The sequence below is a fragment of the Populus euphratica genome, unplaced genomic scaffold, assembly GCF_000495115.2.
Source record: "Populus euphratica unplaced genomic scaffold, PopEup_1.0 scaffold38.1, whole genome shotgun sequence".
NCBI lineage: Eukaryota > Viridiplantae > Streptophyta > Magnoliopsida > Malpighiales > Salicaceae > Populus > Populus euphratica.
Window position 1 is genome coordinate 1,006,137 of NW_011499911.1, and position 18,114 is coordinate 1,024,250.

The window sequence follows — 18,114 nt, forward strand, 5'->3', positions numbered from 1 at the left end:
TTTCAATTTCAGTTCTTAAACTCATCAATCAATCCTTTCACTTATGTGATAGACCTGCATTTAAAACGACCATTTACCACAACTTAAAGGTATCTTATATTATTAGATATATTATTATAAAACATGTTTTAGTTAAGGAGTTATTGATACTTCAAGTGCAAAATGATGATATAAAACCTTGCTAAAAATGCACTTTTAAGTACTAATCAATATATAACACGTGAAACGACATCGTTTTGGCCTCTTACGATTAAAAAGCCAAAATGATGAAGATAGAGAGAAAATTTAATTAAAGAAAAAGTCATTTCAATCACAAAGAGCAAAGGAGGAGAAAACTCTTGATCACTGTTTCAAATCTGTGAATAAGGTTAGACTCTTATTTCTCTTCACAACTCTCCATCTTTCACTCTCTCTTTTCTTTATTCTTTGCCTTTTTTTTTGAACTTGTAGTTCTTGATCTAGCATCGATTCCTTCACAGTTCTTGATTTGGCATCGATTCTTTGCTATTCTCACACCCACATGTATGTTTCTATGTTCTGTTCTTTCCTGCAACTTATTAAACCCTCTGCCTCATTTTTTTCTTGATTTATTTCAGTTATTTTTTCATAAGCTGCATATTAGTTAAGCTACATATTAGAAACTATATCTAATATCAACTACTTCATAGTTTATTGATATACCATCAGTGTTTAAATTGATGTCGTGGAATACATAAGCAATGTTTTTCGCTAGTTTATAATTTCTAGGGAAAAAAAAAAGAAGCAAATAAGGAACTCCGCAAACCTCCCCCGCAAACTACTGCTTAGTCAAACTAATTACGTTAAAATAAATTATGGTTGCGCCATTCATAATTCATCACAGCATGGGTTGCTGCAAATTTAGACACCCATTAAAGGAACACACTCATAAATTATGTTCTTTATTGCTAAAAAAAGTGAGATATAGAAAATTTAGACCCAAATATTATAATATCAATAAAATCCTTGATGTTTGCTTCAGATTTATCCTCTTGATTAACAATTAAGTGGTCATAACCTGGTTTAGCTACTAGTTGAAATATTGCCGACATCACAAAGTATTATATGGGTTGTTATAATTGCTTGTTGTTGTGATGTCGTGGTCACACAAATTAATTATCCTAACTTAAAACACAACACACAACATAGTATAGAACAAACAAGGGGTCGATCCCACAAGAAAGATTTAGTTTAGATTTTTATGCTATATGTTATGCAATTGGGGGGGTTTTGACTTGTGATAATCTAAACTATGGAAGAAATTAAACTAGCAAACAAAATCAATTGAAAACGAAATTAATCAAGAAAACAAACCTTAGTCACAAGCACACATCCACCAATAAAAATTAGAACCGATCCTTGAAACGAAACTACAATTTATATTCTGAATTTTTATCTTTTTTTAATGTTGGTTAATTAACGGATCTGCCACATAACTAACCCTAACCAACAAACAATCACAATGTCCGCATTAATGATTTAGTTCAATGGCAGCCCTAAGAACTAGATATTTGAGTGTTTTCCCTAAGTTTAATAATGTAGTTCCGCCACAATTATCAAGCTTAGTTGCTTCACATGTTCGTTCATATATTACAACTCCGGTTTTGATATCAAACTTAGCAATACATTGTTCACAATAATAACTTAGAATCCGCTCTAGCAATTATTAACAACAATCATAGAAAATATGCATAGAAAAACAATCATACTCATTCATAATATAAACTAAAAATAAAAGGAAGAATAAATCTCACGGTTCTTGAAATTTGAAAGTTTGTTGTGTCCTTGCAACTAAGAAAACGAGCTTAGCCTTGCATATCTATGGAATAACCACTCTTAAAGATAGAAGAAAGCATTATTTTTAGTTTGTAAAGAGAAGAGTTTGTGTTTCTTTACTTTTGGCTGCTGCTCCCTTTATTCCCTCTCTCCTTTCTCTCTTTCTTTTTAAATGTTACGAAACCTTAGTTTCTATTTTATAAAATAGTCCTCCCTTAAGTTGATAATCTATATTTAAGTACTTTAATAACTATTTTCCTAAAAAGAAGAATTAGACTTACATGAAATCTTCAATCTTTGACTTAAAGGAGCTAAATTGATGAAATAAAAACTTGGATATCGATTTAGAAGCTTCGAACATAATTTGGACTCGTTTCTTTATGAAACCTTTTTGCTGGCAGAATTCAATTATTATCTTTAAAAAATCATATCTCCCTTATATGACATCTTTTTTAGATGAAATTTGAAGCATTTATAGACCTTTGAGTTAAGAATCCAAAATAATTAAGTTTGCATCAATTAGACTTCTATAGCTCCAGATATTGAATTTTGAATGGAAAAAGGTCAATAGTGGCAAAATGTGAGACTTGACTTTGAAAGATATGATTTCTATGATATTTCTCTTTTTATTTTTCTTGCATTAAATTTACAAAAAAGTGTAGATGTTAGCTTTTTAGTGCCACTAGAATCACTTTATTTCGACCTCTAGAACTCATACTTTGCACAAAACATCGACTAAACGTAAAATCTGTTGATTACCTCTAATTTACTCTTTTTTGCATCTTTCATCCAAAAGTACCTTCAAAACATAAAACAAAGAATATCAATGCATTTTATATATATAACATGGGTAAAACACTAGTTAAATGTGGGTGAAACTGTCGAATAATATGGTTACATCACTTGTTAGTCATTGATACCTTTAAACCAAGGCATTAATATCCAGTAAGTTAATATAAGAATATAATGCAAATAGCTCATAAAGCAAAAATAGACAAAGAATACCAAATCCTGACAGTAGTTTTACTATTTGATAAATTGTATAGGTAAAGTCGATTTTCCACTGCGACTTGTCTTATATGCTTAGAAAATGCCTTAACAATAACGAATTGATGTCTAGTGTGTCAAGATTTTTTGATTTTTTTATGATCATTGTAGTGATTAATCTAAGAAAATAAGCTTTTGTACTGGTCAACCTTTATATCTAGTTAGTTATAATTGCTTTTTAAACATTATTTATCTAATGAATGGATTGCAAAGTGCTTTACTGCTTAGTCTGAATGTATAATATAAGTATATGATTTGGTTTGAAATTATATTCCCTCTTATAAATTACATCAGATCTTTAAAATGTTTTCACATGATAGTAGTACTCCAAGTAGTGATCTTTCAATAGCTCAATCATCTCAACCTTCAATTTTCATATCAAATGGTAGTAGAGGAATAACAGAATTGGCATAGGATCATTGTAGAAAAGCTCTTAAACTTAGTGTTGGATGTCAAAAAACTAAATTAGTATGTTTATATTGTTTTAAAGTATTTGTAGGTGGTGACATTAATCGATTTAAGCAACATTTAGCTGGAGTTAAAGGAAAAGTTGAACAATGTTACAAATGTCCTTCTGATGTTCGACATCAAATGCTTTTGAATCTTTAAGGAAATGTTAAAAAAAAAAGTTACAGAAATGGAGACAGATTTCAATCCATTTAATGCACAACAAAGAAGCATGAAGAGATGATGATTAGGCAATTAGAAGATGATGATGACGGTGATGATGATGAGGATGTCAATACTAAAAAACATATATTACCACCAAAGGTAGCAAAAAAGAAAAGGATTCAAAGCATCAGCACCAGCACTGTAAAACAATCAACTACAAGTTATGGAAAGCAGAAGAAATATGTAACATTAAGGGCATATTTCATGTCTAGAATAATTCTTGGTGTTCAAAAGCCTCTTCAAGATTGTTGATAAAGAAAGCAGTTGAATGGTGAAATCTGTAACACTAGTGAAGTGGATGATTGGTGTATGTCTGTCATTAAATGTTATTAACTCTATATATTATCAGCATGCCATATGTTGTAACCCAATTTTGGCCCACTTACTTTTAATTTAATTTTACAGGGTTAAGATGTAAAATAAAAATATCAGAGATTTATTTCAATAAAAAGTGTGATTTGTAAACTTGCATGAAAACTAGGGACTATAATATACTTTTTTCGTTCTATTTTTATCTGCAAGATCATCATCATCTTCAAGATAATGATAGTTATCTGTTTTCAAATTTGATTCTTAATCAAATTCAAACTTCAAAAAAAGAGAATAAGTTTGATTGAAACTCTGTTTCTCACACACGAAAGGACTCTAACATTATAAATATAGACCTTAGTGTATGAAAAAAAAAAAAAAGGAATTAGAGAGAAACCCTAAAAGAAGAGATCCCAAGAGGAGGTCATTACCATAAACCCTAAAAGAGAAAAACATAAAAAAGAAAGGGGGCGGCAAACCCTATACCAACCGCCGCCCCCCTCAACCCTTTTATTTTTTAGCCGAGTCTCCTTTGACTTCGTCTCCAGACACCGCATGCCTAGGTAAGTTTCCTTCCTTCCTTGTTAAAATAATTAATTGGTTATTGTTACATGCATGCATGAACCTTTCACACATGGCTAAGTTAGATCCAACCAAAAAAAAAAAGGAGTGGGCTAAGTTTAGGATTTAGGCCTAGCCGACCCAAACTGTGCTTGCTAAGGATGTGTTTGGTAAAACACACCCTTATACCCTGGCCATAATTTTTATGTCAATTTTAGTTGGATATTTGGCTAAACAAGCCATTTTTTGATATCAAAAAATTCTAAAAATATTTGGAGATCTTCATTGATTTATTTATAGGCCCCTTGCCTTTTGATTTATTTTTTTCTTTGTGTTTTGTATTTTTTTAGTTGTGTGCTCAATCTATGAACTATTACTGTTAAACGCAAATATGTCGTGAAATGTTTTTTTTTTACTTATATCTAAAAAGAGAAAATAATAATAAAAAATAAACAAGAAAAAATAACATAAAAAATTTCTTCTTCAAATTCAGTTTTTATGAAAATATTCACTGACGCCAGAGTCAAGAGTATCATATTTTTTGGATTTGTACGATATTTACCAATGCTAGAGTTGAAAATATTCTTAAGAATTATTCACTGACGCCAGATTCGGGAGCATAAAAGAAAGAATAAAAAAGGAAAAAAGAAGAACAAATTTTTAGCAATTTTAGACAAAACCAGCAATGCAGCCTGCCTTTAAGTAGGACACTTAAGGGGTAATAACATCTTTTCTTTTATGTAATCAGTTCCGTACTATAGAATCTTTATTGACCAATTAGAATTCCTAGTAACCATAATACCAGGTGGTGACTCCTTAAACAAGACCTTTTTCTCTAAAAAAATAAGATGTCAGATATCTGTTTTTTTTCCAATCGAGAGATATATTTTTAATTGGTCGCCTTAATGTCCGAGTGTGACAGAATGGCGACTCCACTAGGGACCTCTTCGGACTAAGCTTTTCCTTTTATCTTTTTATTGCTAAAAATGTTTATCGTATTGTGTTTTGGTTGTTGTGTTATTTGTGTTTATCAAGTTTTATTTTTTGGTCTTTTTACTATTTTAGCATGCATAGTTATTCATTGTTTATCATGCATATATATTGGATATGGATCTAAGGCCTTCACACATCACTCATCTCAATTTTAAAATACATGTGGTATCAACTTTAAGATAAGTGTAGGAGTAACGGCACCCCAAAGACTTTAGCCTGGGTAAGGCTTATGAAACTATCCAACTCTCACATGTTTATTTACTTGATAGTAGGCTATATATCGAACTAATATTACTCAAGGCCTCTATCTTCATACTACTTGTAAACCTCATATCAACTTTTTAAAGACGATCACTGAGTATGCAAAAAACCTATGAGATTAGATAGCAAAATTACTCTGATGCATTTAAAGAATAAAACCTATCCTTTGGTTGATTCTTATGTAATTTTACTGAGATAAGCTTAAATGTGTAAGCATCCTTATTACAAGGCTTTTGGGTGATATAATGATCGTTAATCCTAAGATAACAACCATTGAGTATGAACTCAAGTCTGAATCTTTGCAAATGACTGAGAGAGACTGCCCTAGACTGGATGTCGGTGAGATACTACTACTCAAAACATTAGATGCATAATGAAAGATACCAAGAATGTGGCTAAAAGCTTAGATGATAAAAGGCTAAATAGATCTTCTCTCGGCATTGCCATGAATATCGAATTCGAATCTGACCACGCATGCAAAGAATAATGATCATTGTGTCACCCACCAAAAGGCGAATCCATACCCAACATGTTACATTTATTTTTTTGCATGTTTAAACATACACTTATGAACAGTCATAATACCACACTCAAAGTGAAATATAGGGCCCTCATTAAAAAGCACATTTAACATGTGATTGCGAAAAGCAAAAGGAGGAAACAAAGAAAAAGCCTAGTTAGAAGCCCAACACTAAAAAGAGATGGAAAGTCTTAGAGAAGAAGTTACAAGGCTTGCTAGCCTACTTAAAAAGGCTTTGAGATCTAAACCTAAAGAAGCAAAATTTACAGCTCAACTTAAACCTATTGTTGTAAATCCATAGAATTAGGGCTCAAATGAGGTGTCTCAATAAGCTATGTATTCCTAATTTGCTCAACCAGCATATCATAGGAGAATATCATCTGCCATTGACCTTACAATAAAGGAATCTCAAGATAACAAGATGGTAAAAAAACATGGCCTTGACAAATAGGCTGCCCTAGAACAAAGGCTAAGGGCATTTGAGGGAACTAGCCTACATGACGACATAAAAGCTGCTGAGATGTGTTTGGTGCTTAACGTAGTCATTCCAAAGAAGTTTAGAGTTTTAGAATTCATCAAATACACAGGAACACAATGCCTTATAACTCATATCAAGGCCTACTGCAACAAAATGGCTAAAGTAGTTTATGAGGAGAAACTGTTAATTCATTTCTCTCAAGATAATTTGAGTGACGTTGCCCTTACTTGACATATACAGTTGGATAATACCATGATAAAAAAAAAATTAGAAGGACTTAATTGATGTCTTCATTAGGGAATATAAGTTTCATATGGATGTGGGCCTTTATAGGTCAAGCTTGCAAGCTATAGAAAAGGACAACAAGGAATCCATAAGAGAACACACTAGAAGGTAGCGTGAGACTGCCATATAAGTTAATCCTCTTTTATTGGAAAAGGAAATGATTAATCTATTTGTCGCCACATTCAAGGCCCCATACTTTGAATACCTTGTTGGAAGCTCTACACAATATTTTTCTGACTTAGTTATTATAGCCGAGAGGATTGAACAAGACATCTATTTAGGAAAGATTATTGACCCAACTGAGGAGAAAAGTTTCACTTGAGAAAGGAAACAAATTAAGGTTCACAATACCAAACATGATTATAAAGGTGAGAGAATGGGCTACCAAAACAAAGACATCTAGAGGTCACTCATCCTGAATATAAAGCCACAATGTCATTAAGCCAAGACTGGTTTATAAGTAACCTTAACTGCTTATTGGAAAGGTGCCCCTATTAAGTAATTCATAAGAGAAGGATGATTAGAAGATTCTAGAAATTCCAATAAATAATTGTTAAATGTTTAGTCCTTTTATGTGTCACCTTATTAGTATAAGGTCTTTGTTGCTTTTGTTAGGATTTCAATAAAATAATAAGTTTGTCTTTTAATTGTGTCTCTTCTTTGATTTACAATCAAAATATTTTAAAAAGGTTTTCTCTAAGAACTCACAAATACACTTTTGAAGTCCCATATGATCTCATAGACTCAATTCATCTCTTTTATCAAAATTAGTTCCCCCATTAGAATTTTAAAAATTAAACTTGCGTTTTGATTTCAAAAATAATTTGGTGTTTATTTAAAATGATATTTTTGACATTCTACTTGTAAAATGACATATGAATCAAGTAACTCCTTCATTAAAGTGACTAAACTCTTAACCAAAATGTACAAATAGAAAATGAACTATCATCCTTACATCATGACTCTTGAGAAATTTTTGTTTTAAATATATAAATAATTGTTTGTAGTGAAATCATTGCTTATACACTCATAAAATGCATCCCTTTGCAAAGACTGCCATTACATTGGACAAGGCCAAAGTTTATTGATCTTAACTGCTTGCTTTGAAAGGAGAAAAGACTATCTTTGTTATTCCTTTCACATTCTAAAAATTATAGCCCTTGCAGTCCTTTTTTAGCCTAAATAATTTCTCTTTCATGAAAAATCCCGATGAGGATCACACCCCGTACTAGAGGTTAAGTAAAAATTTCAATGAGAAAAGATGAAAAAACCGTGAGAAAGCTGAAAAGGCAAAAGAGCCCAAGAAATTCAATGACTTGGAGGCATGCCAAATTACAAGAAGGAGTGATAACCAAGATAAAGTGAGACTACCCTAGAAAAACAATGAAAAAAGAAAAAAGGTGAATCAAAGAAAAGCAGCAAAAAAAAAACAAAGAGAGGAATGACTCAAAAAGTCGAACAACTAATAGTGATCCTTAATTTTTGAAATCTTGAAACACTCTTTAAGCCGTACAATCTTTTCTTTTATAACTAAAAACTATAGCCAACGTTACATGCTTGTAGAAGTCCTTTCTAATCAAGCAAGCAATCTGAATAATAAACAATGCTCTTAAAATGTAAAGAGTACTTTTTTTAAAGGAGTCATATATCAAAAACAAATTATTCATTATTATTCATGCTGATAAAATGATTGTACAAAAAGAGACAAGTTTTTCTGAAACAAAACCTCGAGCTTTTTCTCGAGCCCTTTGCTTTGAAAACCCATAAGAAACAAAAGGTCACCTCATGACATGCTTTCACCAAAGACAATATCGTTAAACACAAAGAGCAAAACAATCTCTTTTTTTTTAAAAAAAAAGCTAAGGAGTTTTTAAAAAAAAAAAGCTAAGGAGTTGCAAGATTTCTAAAGCAAATGCTTTTAAACTTACATCAAATAATTTTTATTTTCAAAATGCAAGATCAAAATTTCAAGATTCATTCTAAATAGATATTCCTCACCCAACTAAAAAGGAGAGAAATGAGAGAATGGTGCCAAGCATTTGTTGTACCAAGTGTTATACAACATAAATCAAGATTAGTCATTTAATAAGAAAAGTATTAAAGAGTGAACAAGATAACAAATACAAAACATGTTAGTATCAAACATTAAAGTCCATATTAAGTTTACACTATACTTATTCTTACACCATTAGTGTAAACTTTTCACCTTGACATAATAAACTTAACTAAACATAATGAAAGAAAGAAAAATAAATAAACAAAATAAGAACATAAATAAGATAAAAGTTAACTAAGAAAATGAAAGGAAATGAAAGACATAAACTTGATATTAATGAAAGCAAAGCATAAAAAATACAAAGAGAGAAAGCAAGAGCATGATCTTGATCTGGAAACCAAGATGCCTAAATGCATGGCAAATGCCTCCTTTTATAGGCCAAAATTGGGAACTATTGATTTGATGACTAATTGATGAGTGGGTGGCCAACTCTTGACTTGGTGACAATCCTTATCTTCTCTTGTCTGCCCAAAACGTCATTGATAACGTCAAAACTGGAGCCAGTTGCAAACATGAAAGTTGTAGGCAATTGTCTCAGCTTTCTTGTGTAAAAAATTCAGCTCATTTGGACTTCTAGAACTCCAGATATGGCCAAAATACCGAACAGTGCTCGGGCTGGAAGACAGATTCGGGCTTCTTTGTTGTTGCTACAATTTGGACTTGATAATGGCCTTTTTAGATCTTGGGCTCCATATGAAAGTTGTAGGCCTATGTCTTACCTTTCCATCCATATAAATTGGACCTAAATCTGAGATATATAGCTCTAGATATGACCCAATTACCGAACAGTGTTCCGGTTTGGATTGCACGCTTCTAGAAAAAAAAATGAGGGAACATTTCATATAACAAGACAAAGGGGCATTGTGATTTATAAAAGGCAACATGATCATTTCAGCAAGTGACACCAAATATTTTTAGCAATGAGATGGGGAGTAATGAATGATCCTCTCAAATTATTTGACAAGATAGAAACTCTCTACCAAGCAAGTAGGCCACGATGAGCACTATGAAGGCTAAGTTGTGTAAACAAATTTGGGAAAAGACTTATATGGGCCAACTCGAGTAGGCTAAAAGTTAAACGATGAAGATGACCTAAATTAGAGATGGCAATTCATCATCAATCAAGCAAACAAAAAGATTAAGAAGAAATGGGGGGCTATATTTCAAATCAAGTAAAGATGCATGCATATCATCTAAACTTTGAGACATTGGACCACGAGTTTTGCAAACTTCATAAAAGAAATCTCCAATGAGGTTCATCAAATAGAAGGCCACTTTGAAATGACCAAGTTTGAAATTATTTTTGGAAAATTTTCACTTTTAAGAAATTTTAACCTAGGAGGCTGCTTATGAGAACAAAGCCGTGAAAAAAAATCTTTATAGTTTTCCACCACCTTTTCTCAACCATCCAAGGTAATGCATTTCCTAACCCTACTTCCTTTTGAGCGTGCTTTTGAGCTCTCAACCATTTAAAGGTAGTGCATTTCCTTACCCTATCCCCTTTCGAGCATGCTTTCGAGCCCTCGATCATCCTTTTAAGTGCGCCTACAAGCCCTCACCTCCTTTGAGTATGCTTCGAGCCCTCGACCATCCTTTTGAGTGCGCCTTTGAGTTCTCATTTTCCTTTCTCTTATTACATGGTTAGGTCACCCATTACAATGAGATCCTTTCTTTGTATATTTTCACTAGAGTAGGTCACCCATTACAATGAGACCACTTTTAAAAGAAACTCTCTTTGTATTTTCACCATCGGGTAGGTCAGCTGGAACAATAAGACCACTTACGAGTTTCCTCGCATTTTATCATCGAACAGGTTGCTTGGAAAATAAGACCACTTGTGAAATCCTTTCCGTCGCTTTTTCCTATCAGTCAAGTCGCCTGAAACAATTAGACCACTCACGAAACCCCGCATTTTATTCTTCATCGGGCAGGTCACATGGAACAATAAGACCACTCGCGAAATCCTTTACGTTGCTTCTTCCTATCAGGAGGTCACTTGGAATCATCAGACCACTATTGAAACCCTTTTCGTGTTTTATTCTTCATCGGGTAGGTCACCTGGAACAATGACACCACTCGCGAAATCCTTTATATTACTTCTTCTTATCTGGCAGGTCGCCTGGAACAATTAGACCACTCACGAAACCCTTTTCGCGTTTTATTCTTCATCAAGTAGGTCACCTGGAACAATGAGACCACTAGCGAAATCCTTTGCGTTACTTCTTCCTAACGGGTAGGTCACCTGGAACAATTAGACCACTCGCGAAACCCTTTTTGCATTTTATTCTTCATCGAGTAGGTCACCTGAAAAAATGAGACCACTTGTGAAATCCTTTGCATTGCTTCTTCCTATCGGACAGGTCACTTGAAATAATTAGACCATTCATGAAACTCTTTTTTGCATTTTATTCTTTAGTGGGCAGGTCACCTGGAACAATAAGGCCACTCGCGAAATCTCTCGCATTACTTCTTTATATCGGACAGGTCGCTTAGAATGATTAGATCACTTGCGAAATCCTTTTCGCATTTTATTCTTTATCGGGCTGTCGTTTGGAATAATTAGATCATTTTTGTTAAAAAAACCAAAAACAAAAAAAAACCTCAATAAGAGAAAAGGGAAAGGAAAAGAGGAAGGGTTTTCACAATTATTCTTCTTTACAAAACTTACTATATAAAGTTGAAAGAAAAAAAAATTCTAATGCCTTTACACTCAGCATTGTAAAGAGAGAGCAACTATTGTAACCTAATTTTGGCCCACTAACTTTTTAATTTAATTTTATAGGGTTAAGATGTAAAATTAAAAGATTAGAGATTTATTTCGATAAAAAGTGTGATTTGTCAACTTGCGTGAAAACTATAGACTACAATGTACTTTTTTCATTCTATCTTTATTTTCAAGATAAAACATATATTCAAGATAATCTCTATCTTCAAGATAATAATAGTTATTCATTTTTAAATTTGATCCTTAATCAAATTCAAACTTCAAAAAAAAAAAGATTGAGTTTGATTGAAACTTTATTTCTCACATGTGAAAGGACTCTAACACTATAAATATAGATCTCAATCTATGAAAAAAAAAAAGAATTAAAGAGAAACCGTAAAAGAAAAGACCTCAAAAGGAGGCCATTACCAGAAACCCTAAAATAAAAAAAAAAAAGAATTAAAGAGAAACCGTAAAAGAAAAGACCTCAAAAGGAGGCCATTACCAGAAACCCTAAAATAGAAAAACATAAAAAAGGAAGGGGGCGGCGAACCCTATACTAACCGCCACCCCCTTCAACCTCTCTATTTTTTAGCCTAGTCTCCCTCGACTTCACCTCCAACAATCGCATGCCTCGGTAAGTTTCCTTCCTTCCTTGTTAAAATAATTAACATGTTATTGTTGCATGCATACATAAACCTTTCACGCATGGATGGGCTAGATCCAATCCAAAAAAAAAGAGTGGGCTGGGTTTAGGCTTTGGGCCTAGCCAACCCAAACTGTATTTGCTAAGGGTGTGTTTAGCAAAAGACACCCTTATGCCTTGACTATAATTTTTATACCCATTTTAATTGGATATTTGGCCAAACAAGCCCTTTTTTAATATCAGAAAGTTTCAAAAATATTTAGGGATCTTCATTGATTTATTTATAGGCCCCTCACATTTTTATTTATTTTTTTGTTTATGTTTTGTATTTTTTTTAGTTATGTGCTTAATCTATGGACTATTACTATTAAATGCAAATATGTCATGCAATGGTTTTTATGTTTTTTACTTCTATCTAAAAAGAAAAAATAAGAAAAAATAACATAAAAAATTTCTTTTTAAAATTTATTTTTTACGAAAATATTCAATGACGTTAGAGTTAAGAGTATCGTCTTTTTTTAATTTGTGCGATATTTACCAATGCCAGAGTTGGAAATATTTATAGAAATTGTTCATTGATGCTAGAGTTAAGAACATGAAAGGAAGAATAAAAAAAAAAGAACAAATTCTTAGCAATTTTAGACAAAACCAGCAATGCAGTCTGCCTTAGGTATGACGCTTAAGGGGTGATAACATCTTTCTTTTTGCATAATTAGTCGTGTACTATAGAATCTCTGTTGACCAATTAGGGTTTCTAGTAACCATAATACTAGGTGGCAACTCCTTAAACAAGATATTTTCCTCTAAAAGAATAAGATATCAAATATATGTTCTTTTTTTAATCGAGAGATATATTTTTTATTGGTCACCGCGATGTCCAGGTGTGACACCATAGAAGTTATAAAAGTCATAGGTCTTGGTTATAAAGGACCAAACTTGCATGCTATTCATGGTTATTAATTCACAAAAGCGGTTGATGAAGTGAATATTTATGTTGAGAGTTATCGAGAGATTTTGAAGAAGACTAGTTGCATATTAATGGCTGATGGATGGACAAATTAAAAGATAAGGACTTTAATTAACTTAGTATATTGTCCTAAAGGAATAATTTTTTTGAAAACTATGAATGTATCAAATGTCTCAAAGACTGCTAGATTGTTACATTAGTTGTTTAGAGAGGTTTTTTTATATATTAGGGTAGAAAACATTATGCATATGGTGACTGATAATGCTGAAAATTATGTTGCTGCTATCAAGTTATTGATGGAAGAATTTCCTTTAATATTTTAGTATTTTTATGTTGTTTATTGCATCAACCTCATACTCTGGGATATTAGTAAATTGCAATCAGTTTATTCTATTATTGAACATGCTTCTGAAATCATAAAGTACATCAATAATCATTGTTATCCATTGTATTTGATGAGAAAGTTTACTAGAGGAAAAAAAATACTTTATCCAACTCCTATTCATTTTACTACCAATTTCATTACATTGCAAAGCATTTTAGCTCATAAAGATGAGTTTAGAGCTTTGGTGACATCTAGTGAATAGGTCTTATCTGCTTATGCTAAAGATAGCAAAGGAAAAAAGTTTGTTGAGAGTGTGCTAGACTCTCTATTTTGGGAAGAATGTGCAATAATTATGCAAATGAGTGAACCTTTAGTTTGAGTTCTATGAATGGTTAATGGTGATGATAGACTTTCAATGGGATATTTGTATAATGCTATTCATTATGCAAAAGAAGAATTGTTGAGGAGATTTCAAAAAAGAAAGGCTAGAGTGAAACCTTTCATAGACATTATCAATAATCAGTAGGATGGATAACTATATAGAAATCTTTATGTAACGACATTTTGGTTGAATCCTCGATTTCAATATGATGCAAATATAATGGATAAATATATGAACATCATTTCTAGACTTTTAGATGTTCTTGAGAAGTATGCACATGGAAATCTACTATTGTAAAGTAAGAATACAAGTAAGATGAAGTTGTTTAGGAATGCTAAACATGGCTTTGGTCGAGCGTTCGCCATAAATAATTGCACTCTTATACCTCCAGGTATGTAATTTTTATATTTAAAAACATTATTTGACATAGTCTTACTTGTTATTTTTTATATATAGATGAATGGTGGATGACATATGGAATCGGTGCTCTAAATTTACAACATTTAGCTATATTAGTAAATGCATATGGAAATCCTCGGGATGTGAGAGAATTTGGAGTATTTTTAACATATTCACTCTAAGAAGAAAAATTAGAGCATTATCAATACTTATATTGTGTTTATCTTCACTTTTAATATATAGGAATTATTGGAAATGATGAAATTATGATCCAATTAATTTTGAGACAATTTGTGATATTGAAAATTGGGTAGTAGAAGATGATCTGTCAATTTTAACAATTGAAGAAGTAGAGAGTCTTCACCAAGCTCTATCAACAACGACTATACAAGATACTTTAGATGATGGTAATTAATGGTTGATTATTTAGTGATTAATATTATTTAAAACAAAGTATTATTTATTATATAATATTTATTTGTTAATTGTGTTTTAAATGTCGATTTCATAAATATTAATGGTATTGAAGATGATTGCGATGATGAAGTTTCAAAGGAGCATGTTGATGCTCTATTAGGTTTTGACGAGATTGACTCAATTCCATCAACATTTGATTCAAATTTTACTCCTATAGACATAGAAGAAATTAATGTGTTTATTCAACAAAAGTGAATGTGTTGTTGATTTAGAACTTATATTTTTCGATCTTTTTTAAATATTTTAGAATCTACATTCAGTTTGTGTTTTGGATATTGTATTAAATTTATGTCGTTGGTTTAAAATTTAAATTTGGTTTATATAAGTGTTGCATTATAAATTATGTGTTTTCTATAGATGTTGTATAGGTTGTTTTTTTTTTTTTGTTAACCCGAATCAACCCATCTGACCCGTGACCTGATTATTAGACCGGGTTGGGTTTCAAAACTATGGTATATAGCATTAAATACTCTCATGTTCCCTTATCTTAACCATACTCATAGAACAATATTATAGATGCTCATATCTTGTAGATGGCTTACATAACAACAACATTCCTATTAAGCAATGATCTTCAACCATTAGGAGGTGTAACCCTAAATGATTGTTATTAAATTAGATGTTATAGTATTTTTCCCATTTTACTATTATCTTCATGTAAGTTAGTGTGATTCATAGCTATATAAACATCCATAAACCATCAAATAACACAAAATAAATTCTCGACTTCATAAGCTTTAATTCCTAGAATTCTTAATGCACTCTCTTATCAAAGTAATTTTATGGAGATCAGGGAGAAAATGGTGGCATTATATTAGTTACATCATTGAGCCCATTTTAAAAAAAGAGATAAGTACAAAGATGAGAGAGAAGTCGTAAGTAGAGATATACTTGTCACTTTTTTATGGATCATGAATATAATTTTCTCTCATTTTTTTTCTTTAAAGTGAGCTTAGTGGAAAAACTAATAAGATGTCACTAGTTATACTTAGTGTTGTTGGGTTTTTTAAAACATATACATGCAGCGGAAACAATAAATTTAAAATTTCTTAGGAGTCTCAAGGATCCTATTAAACATATCTAGAGTTATTTAGGATTTATGTAAAGATTATTTAAATATTATATGTTCTTTTCAGCTTTGAATATTTGTTTCAAGGTTAGGCTATCACAAATCATAAACCGTCCAAATATCCAGCCTCTAATGATAATCTACACAAACTACCAGTAAGAAAACTCTTAAACCATTTTAGAAAAGAAAGATTGATATACCTTGAAGTGTTAGCTCTTTTCTTTTGTGTTTTAGATATTTTTATATTGTATTATACTTACCTTAGTAAATAAAAAGCATAACATTCTATCTATAGAGAAATCTAAAAACCGTATAAATCATAAAATATCAATTTGTCCCTTAAATAATATTACTTATATTATTTTATAATAATTTTAGAAATTTATTTATTCAAAGTCATATTTGATTTTTTTTCTAAGTTTAGAATTGTAATTCCTTATATTAATTACATTTTAGTCTTTAACTTCTAAAATTTATTTATAATTAAGTCACACTTGATTAATCATCTCATTTTAATTTCTAACCAATAGTTCTTGTGTATGTGACCCATTAGGTTTCCTCATAAGTTTCCTGAAATAAAAATCATAATCCTAAATAAAATAAAATTAAATAAATTAAATAATTTTAATTTATTATCAATTAAATAATTTTTATAGGTCCTAAATATAATCTTCTCTCTCTCATGTGTTTGTCTTCTTCTTTTTTAAGTCAGCCCATTAGAGTAACTAATAGGATGTCAATAGTTACACTCTATGTTGTTGGTTTTTTCGAACACATATATACAGTAAAAATATTAAATTTAAATTTTTTTGGGAGTATTAAGAATCATATTAGACATATTTGGAGTTGTTTAGGACTAATGCAAAGATTACCTAAAAATTATATGTTTTTTTTAGCTTTCAATATTTGCTTCAAGGTTAGGTTATTGCAAACCATAAGTTATCCAAATATCTAGCCTTTAACTATAATTCACATGAACTACTAGTGAAAAATCTCTTAAACCCTTTTAGGAGAGAAAAAAATATTACACCTTAGAGTGCTAACTCTTTTTTTTATTTTAAATATTTTTGTATTGTACTTTACTCACTTTAGAAAATAAGAGATATAACATTCTATTTATAAGAAAATATCAAAACCCTATAAATGATAAAATATCAATTTTCTTCTTAAATAAAATCATATATATTATTTTAGGATAATTGGTACGAACTAAATCAGGTTCGAAGACAAGTTTTGCAAGATCAGACATCTCTCTCAAACTGTACATCTAAACGAACTGAAATTTTACAAGGAGATACCAAACAAATAAAACTATATTTTAATAAACTTTCAGGTCAAATGAAATTTGGGAACATAGTATTCCAAAAGGTCTAAGTTACTAGACAAATCTTATTAAATTTGACAAACTAGACCTTTATGTACTATTTGAGACATATCTAGACCTACAAATGAAAGTTTGCTACGAATCAAGTTGGTCTAGAAACTAAATATCTCAAGCCTCCCAACCATATATGGTATCCTCATCAATAATTCATACAGACAAGAGAGAATGATACATTTGAAGTCAAGATTGAAAATCTATCAAGAATATACGAAAATTAAAAATTTGGACTATATGGAAGAGTTTTGGAATAAAAATTATTTTTATTATCCTATTTTATTTATTTATTTAATGTTGAATATTTTTTAATTTAGGTTTTTTCTAACCTATTAGACATTGTTTAGAGGTTTATTTCATTATTAAAATTATATAAGTCAATTACTACTTTATACTCATTAGCTTGCAACCCAAAGAGGTCAATTAGGGTTAGTTAAACGACACTATATTCTTATTTTTATATGCAAATTTCAATAGCAAGCTGGAGAATAACTGTGAGTTTTTCTTTTGTATGTTTGTAGCAAAACAACCTTTCCTTACATGGACAAAGATCGTACACTGATTTATTGAAGATTAATTGGTTGTATGGTTTCATTCACATACTAAAGGTTCTTAGATACAACGTTATATATTTGTCTAAGTCTTTTTCCAATACTTTTGGTTCTTATGTATAGGGTTACCTCTAAGTCAAGATTCTATCAAACCTAATTTTTGACTTCTCGAGTTATTATCCACTTCGTTGGAGGTTGCTTGACCATGTGAATAAGAGACTTGCATCAGTTGGTATCAAA